Consider the following 8,022-nt stretch of genomic DNA (forward strand, 5'->3'; position numbering starts at 1 on the left):
AAGAATTGTAAAGATGGGAGGGTTTTGTGCGTATGTGAGAGAGAGAATAGAGAAAGAGTGTGAGGTAAAGTTGAAGATGTTGAAGGAAGTGATTACCATCGGATCGTTAATGATATAAGGGCGTAATCGCTTAAGTACGATGTCAACATGATAGAATGGTGTGTTGACATAAGGAAATGTACTGGTATAATGGTATATCGATGGTTGTGTCAGAAGATGTATATTTTAAGTACCTGTGCAAACATTTTTACTTTCATCTTTTAGTCAGGAGGAAATGTAGTTTCCATGACCCTTTAATCTGGAGGACGGGACGGAGAGAGGTAATCGCAGATCAATAATCGATTTGGGCGGCTTTGAGGAGTGGCCGTATCGAAACAGAAAGTTAACTTGTCCGTGCCAAAATCGTAGTTATATGATTTTATAAATATTAAAAGGTAAAGGGACCAGGAGATATAAAATGATGAATGGCAAGTTAAAGGAATTCATTGTTGTTTAAGCAAGTGCTAAAGAAAGTAATGTTCCTTAAAACACTCGACTAGCTTTAGAAAAATTTCTATAACATACATTAACCGTTTAGCATTCATATTATTCTGTCTAAATGCAATACTTATTTATTCACGTTGTTTTGAATTAATCATGCCTTATCTCAGCCTCAAGCTTTCGATGATATGATTGCTTATTTTTAGAATGACATTCTAGGGTCGGTGTGATAGTCTGTATCTGGTCAGGTTGGATATAAAATGGTAGAATATTTGGGCCAGATTTGGCCGGTTTAAATGCTAAAGGGATGAGCCACAGAGTTCGTATTTTGATGCAGAGGACGGTGATTTTGGAAACGGAGACACGAGGGAAGCAATTTGTGAAATAGGTAGAGGATATGGGACACGACGTTGTATGGTTGTAACGTTCTGGATAAAACGATAGCAGTTACAATGGTGACAGCAAATGATCTTCGTTGAATGTGGCCAGAGATGAAAGCACTGTGAAGCTGAGATCACGTTTAGGTGCTTAGGAATGATGTGGCCGGCAGCAAGGTCGGGCCAGGTCGGATTTACAAGATTTTTTGTGTTTGTTTCTTTATTTTTAAGCTGTTCACCTTAAGTTTGAAGTAAATAAACAACGATTGTGATTGATGAAGGAGGAAATAAATCTAAAAATGATCGAACGGTGAAAAGGAAACCAATCCTATCTCATTTGATGCAATTATAAGTGGACTAGTTAGAATATGAAAAACAAGGAAATATGACAATAAATATATTACTATTTCCAGTTCTTTAACACAATCGCTGTTTCTAGGTCTTTTATTAGAAGAGATTTTTTCGTTTCTGACAGCAACACTGAAAGAAGCACTTAAGAATTGACAGTTCATTCAAGAATAAAGTGAGCTATGATAAGGTGTGTGAATGTGCTTTTGGTGGCTGGCTGCGTAATTGTGGAATTGTGGAGGATGCTTTTATTAAGAGTTCACCAACAGAAGTACTTTATTTATAAACTGTCTAAGCATTGAGATGTTGGTCAATGTTTTTCTTTTTTACCCTTATATCGAAATATTTTCAATGCAATCATCATCATCATCAAGACCATCGCTGCTACCACAATCATCATCAATAACACACTTATCTTCATAAATATCATAAACAGTACACACACACACACACACACACACACGTGTATATATATAATATACATATATGTGTATATACATAAAGGTATGTATATGTAATTATATAGGTATGTATAGGTGATTATATAGGTATGTTTGTGATTATATAGGTATGTATATGATTATATAGGTATGTATGTGTATATATAGGTATGTATGTGTGTATATAGGTATGCATGTGTGTATATAGGTATGTATGTGTGTATATAGGTATGTATGTGTGTATATATAGGAATGTATGTGTGTATATATAGGAATGTATGTGTGTATATATAGGAATGTATATATATATAGGTATGTATATGTGTATATGTATGTATATGTGTGTATATCTGTATGTATATATAGGTATGTATATATAGATAATATATTACATATATATATATATAATGTATACATATTTTTGTAAGTATGTATGATATATAATATAGATAAACAGATATTTAATTTTGGCCACAGTGGAAGCATCATCGTAAGTGGCTCTGTTCAAGATATGTAGAAATGTGTGAAGGCTTACAGATGTCTTGAACATCTGACGCAATATCTGATGAGCGGCTTTTACAGTATAAGGCTTTGTGTGCGAAAAGAGAAATAATCTAAATGTATTTCATAGAAAATAGCTTCATTAAGTGAAATCTTCACTTTTCTATATATAGAGAATCTATTGGGAAATTATAAATTTTGTAAACTTTTTTTATACATTATATCCTTTCCGTTCAATATAATAACGAAATGGTAAATAACTGAATACACGAAATGTAGAAAATTTGTTCCACGTTGATAAATAAATACGTTTAACAACGCACAGGCGTGGGTCTGAGAAGTAAGAAGCTCGCTTATTAACTAAACAAGTCGGGGTTTAGTCCCACGGCATGACACGTTGGGCAAGTGTCTCCTGTCACAATTTCGGGCCAACTAAAAGCTTATCAGTGAATTTAGTAGAGGAAAACTGAAAGAGGTTCGCCGTACACGCGCACGCGCGCTCGTGGACACGCACATCGATATGTGTGAATTTTTAACAATCGGTGTTGGTGTGTTTGTGTTCCCGAAACTTAGAGGTTTAGCAAAAAGTGTTCGATGGAATAAATACTAGGATTAGAAAAAGTACTGGAGTCATTCTGTTCCAAGATTCTTCAAGGTGGTGCCCCGGCATGGCCGCAGTCTAATGACTGAAACAAGTGAAATAGATAATGAAGGAGCAGAAAGTTGAGTAGAAATGGTAGAAAATTTCTTAGCGGATTTTTTACGATTTACTGTTGCCGGCAAGGAAACTTGGTGGAAGGTTGCAAAAATCAGAGCGTAAAATTTAGTAGAAAAAAATTAGTCGGTAGTCAGTTGATTTATTGCAGGTACTGAAAAATCCAACATCCCGAAGGGTTGTTCTCGAAAGAGAGAGAGAGAGAGAGAGAGAGAGAGAGAGAAAGAAAGAATGCAGACCATGGACGTTGAAATATATCTAAGAACAGGAAGACGTAAATGAGTGATGTTGAAAGGCAGAAGTGGGGGAAGAGGGTGCTGGAATTAGTGCGTTTGGCTAGTGTGGGGGGTAGAAGGTGTATGAGATTAAGTGGCCAAGATTTGTAGGAAGAGCAAGGTCAGTTGAAATAGGAGTGGAGTGGTGAATGCCAGGTCGGATGAGATATGAGTCAAAATAGGCGATGGAAAAGAAAACCTAAACCGACACAGGCAAATAAGCTGATGGAGGTTTTCTCTCCTTATGGAGATACGAGCACCAATCAAGGATTGATCCACCCATGTCAGTTGATTGATGACAATGTCCAACTGGTGCCACGAACGGTGGAATGCGACAAGTGGCGGAGAGAGATAAGGCACCACTGTCACTTTCAGAACTCAATTTAGCGACCCCTGTTTCTGCAAGATTCTTCCCAAGGATATCACCACTGGAAACCAAAAGTTAGCCTCTATACCATGCACAAGCTTACCTCCATCAGTCTACTTTCTGTCACCGCATCTAACTTCCCCCTAGTGGAGGTGCAATGGTCCAGTGGTTAGGGCAACGGACTTGTGGTCGTAGGACGCGGTTTCGGTTCCCAGACCAGGCATTGTGAGTGTTTATTGAGCGAAAACATCTAAAGCTCCACGAGGCTCCGGCAGGAGTGGTGGTGAACCCTGCTGTACTCTTTCACCACAACTTTCTCTCACTCTTTCTTCCTATTTCTGTTGTACCTGTATTTCAAAGGGCCAGTCTTGTCACATTCTGTGTCACGCTGAATCTCCCCGAGAACTACGTTAAGGGTACATGTGTCTGTGGAGTGCTCAGCCACTTGTACTTAATGAACTGCGACGTCACTGGTGCCAAGCTGTATCGGCCTTTGCCTTTCCCTAAGATAACATCGGTGGCGTGGAAAGGGGAGGCTGTCACCCAGACTTGTGCATCGAAGGTTAACTTTCTAGGTGCAATCCCGTGGTCATTCATGACTGAAGGGGGTCACAACAACATCTAAATTTCCCCTAAGGTCAACCCGCACCTGCACGGTCAACTTTCTAAAAACCACAAACCGTCCTATCATCTCCACTTGCAATTCTTCCACTTCATTATGCACAGCTATCTCGAAAAAACTTATGTCCGTCTTTGACGTTGTCCACCATCGCACATAATGGACACAATGTTCTGTACAACAGCAGTTCCTTTTCCTTTCCTCCTGCACTTGTAAATTTCTCTTCACTAGGTCGAAAAATCCTTACATGCTGTCAACCCTCATAACACAGTGTATCAGCCCCAAATTCGTTTTTAACGACACAAACTCATAATTTCTGAACTTCACCTCTCAGAATTTTACTCTAATTTTCGTTTCCTTCGTCAATGCTTTCTTCTAACATTTTATTGGAGTATCCATGAACACCAGGATAGCCCCTAATTACGCCGACTTCATTGACCACGTTAGAGCCCATATTTTCATTGTTTGTTGACCGATCCTTGAGTTATACAGTGTATTGATTATGGTACTAACTCACTAGAAAGCAACTGACACTTTTTGTATCCCTTGTCAACAACTTCCTTACCACACTAGAATTTCCTTCCAACACATTTTATATTTCCGTCAAGTACCAATACATCTCTGCTGTTATCGACATCTATCTCTCCACAACGGTCTACTAAAAATCCACTGGCTCTCACTTTTGTCTCAACTTTTCCTTTTCTCACACCACCTGCACCAAATCTGCCCGCCCATGATACAATTCTCCCGTCTGTCTTCTACAATAAAGACCCTGGTTTTGTTTCGAAATCGAAACAAATGCTCCGGTATTCCTTACGCGCTTTTACTGCAACATGATTTTTATTTTGCCCTCCATCGAACTCGATGCATGAGCACGACACATGTCGTTCACGACACATGTCAGCCCTCCTACACCTTGTATTGTCTGTCACCTTACCTTCTACTCAGATTTTTAATCTGTTGAAAACACCTTCACAACTTCTATTTCTTAAGCTTCCACTTCTTTCATTGAATAGAGATAAAAATATACAAAACCTGCGATCTACTTTGAAATCATTTTCTAACCTTCAACCACACCCAAACTGACACTTTCACATGTTATATATGTTACCAATCTCGTTCTCCTTACTTGTCCCTTTATCTCTCATACAACCACTGCCGTAAGCCGCCAGTCTGCTGTCAAAATGGTTAACCAATTTGAGTAATTTTAATCTAATATTTTCCACAGCCTTGCAAACACCACGTTTGACGTAATTAGGGGATCCAATAAATTGTTATCAGAAAGCATTGGCGAAAGAAACGAAAAATAGAGTAAAATTCGGAGAGATGGAGAATTTAAAAAATTATGAGTTTATGGCGCTAAAAACGAATTTTGGGCTGATATGCAGTGTCATGGGGGTTGACAGTATGTAAGGATTTCCATAGCTAGCAAACCCCTTACGAAAGAAAAATCAGATTATGGGACAACATTACCTAATTTTTTCTCGAAAAGCTATACTCTATTTTTTTCTCGAAAAGCGTAATCACAGTTTGAAAATCTTCCACAACTGGTCTGCTGAATGAAGCCTGAATTGAGAGTAAAGTGTAACAAACTTAGAACGAGGAATGAATACCACGCTTCCATCTGCTTTCATAAATTTCTCTTCTTCCTACATAATTTCAATTTTATTTCTCCGCGAGCAAGATATTTGTCTATTTTGAATTTCTCAAGACCATCTAAGCGTAGAATTTCTAGTTTAAATGCGTTTACTACTTGTCATCTTGACTTGTCATCTTGACTTGTCATCTCTACAATTAGCTGATGTTGAATCAACACACTTTGTTGATTATAGACATTTCTAATTAACAGCTTCAAGATTTAATGTTTTTAGCCATTACTTATTTAGAGAAATGATTATTTGAAGATAATATCTTTCAGCACCACTTATTATTTCGTGGATGTGTGGTAAGTAGCTTGCTTACCAACCACATAGTTCCGGGTTCAGTCCCATTGCGTGGCACCTTGGGCAAGTGTCTTCTACTATAGCCTCGGGACGACCAAACACTTGTGAGTGGATTTGGTAGACGGAAACTGGAAGAAGCCCGTCGGATATATATGTGTGTGTGTATGTGTGTGTGTCTGTATTTATCCCTCCAACATCGCTCGACATCCGACGCTAGTGTGTTTACGTCCCCGTAACTTAGCGGTTCGGCAAAAACAATCGATAGAATAAGTACTAGGCTTACAAAGAATAAATCCTGGGGTCCATTTGCTCGACTAAAGGTGATGCTCCAGCATGACCAGTCAAATGACTGAAACAAGTAAAAGAGCACCATAGCCGTACTGTTAAAAGGTTTTCTTCCCAAACGCGTGAAATTGAGTTCGATCCACTGTGTGGGACCTTCAGATTGTGACTTCTATTGTAACTTCGAATTAACCAAAGCTGTGATTTACAGATTGTAGAAACTAACTCTATGTCGAAGAGCTTAATACACACGTGTACATATATACGTATGTGTGTGCGCGCGCGATGAGAGAGAGAGAGAGAGAGAGAGAGAGAGTGAGTGATTTTCATATTTATCTAAGTAGCTGCATCACGTTTCACCCGTTTACATCAAGAAGTTAACAGCTTTTGGTTCATACAAATTACAAGGAAAGCTAAGTCGAACAACTCGATCCCAGAGTCTTTTTTTTTCTACGATATGGTACTTATTCAATCGTTCTCTTTTCTTACGGTCGAACGGCTAAGTTCCAGGGACGTATATAACCCAACACCGGTTGTCAAGCGGTATGGGAGGACAAAATACGCGCTTGCGCACACGCACACACACACACATACACACACCACATACCACACACACACACACACACACACACACACACACACACACACACACAGAGTTCTGCCTGTCCACTGCCCTGGTTTCGTACTTTTTTCCCATCGATCTCGAAAGAATGAAAGGTAAGCTTGGTTTCGGTGAGGGTTGAACTCAAAGAGCCGAGATTGAGAACGAATACCGTGGAGCATTCTAATGTTTTCATGACTTGACTAATTTAATATACGACCTTACACATACGTACACACACACACACACACACCACACACACACACACACACACACACACATGTGATAGAAAATTCAACAACAAAAAGTACTCCGTCTGGTCAGAGATAAATATCCATTTAAAGGACACAATACATGTCTTTAAGTGCTACTAATAGTCTCATATCTTCAGAAATATCTCAAACATATTCATCAGACATAAACCACTTATCATAACGAACTAAAAAAATATTGAATAAGAGAAGAAACGTGAAAAACTGAGAAGACAGCTTATAGAAAATGCGGAAGGTTAAATAAAACGGAAAATGAAAATACACACATACATTAATGAATACATACATGCATACATAAACATACATACATGCATAAACAGAAGCACTCGTGAAAACATTGTTACACACATACAAATATTCCAGCATATGTATATACAGACCTTCCTACGTACAAACATTCGTGTTTACATGCATACACGCATACATATGTACATATAGATATATAGATGCACATGCACAAGCACTCATGCAAATATTCATACATACATACGTCCAAACATTCATACATGCATACATACACATATACAAACAAATATTTATGCATGTATAGATACATATATATATATATATATATATATATATATAAATATATATATAAATATATATATATATATACACAAACACACTACAAACATATGTTGTACAGTAGAATTCTTGAAAGACGTCAACCGATTTCATTTCTGACCAAACTGCCAAAGGCGATTTCACCAAAACGGTAACGAATATCTTCATACTTTTAATTCCGAATTGAGAATGAGATGTCGCGTTAAATAAATGGATCTTCCCTTTCACGACGTCATTC

At 38.1% G+C, this 8,022-nt stretch overlaps 1 long non-coding RNA gene across 1 annotated transcript in view; it reads left to right on the top strand.

Moving 5' to 3' along the window:
• Positions 1–5,539, top strand: part of LOC118764499 — a 12,608-nt gene extending 7,069 nt beyond the window's left edge. Inside the window, exons 2-3 of the long non-coding RNA XR_005000311.1 lie at positions 3,226–3,230; positions 5,529–5,539. This is a non-coding gene — a long non-coding RNA (uncharacterized LOC118764499). The remainder of the gene's footprint in view (positions 1–3,225; positions 3,231–5,528) is intronic.
• Positions 5,540–8,022: the final 2,483 nt, after the last annotated feature.

The sequence above is a fragment of the Octopus sinensis genome, linkage group LG8 (genome assembly GCF_006345805.1).
Source record: "Octopus sinensis linkage group LG8, ASM634580v1, whole genome shotgun sequence".
Lineage (NCBI taxonomy): Eukaryota > Metazoa > Mollusca > Cephalopoda > Octopoda > Octopodidae > Octopus > Octopus sinensis.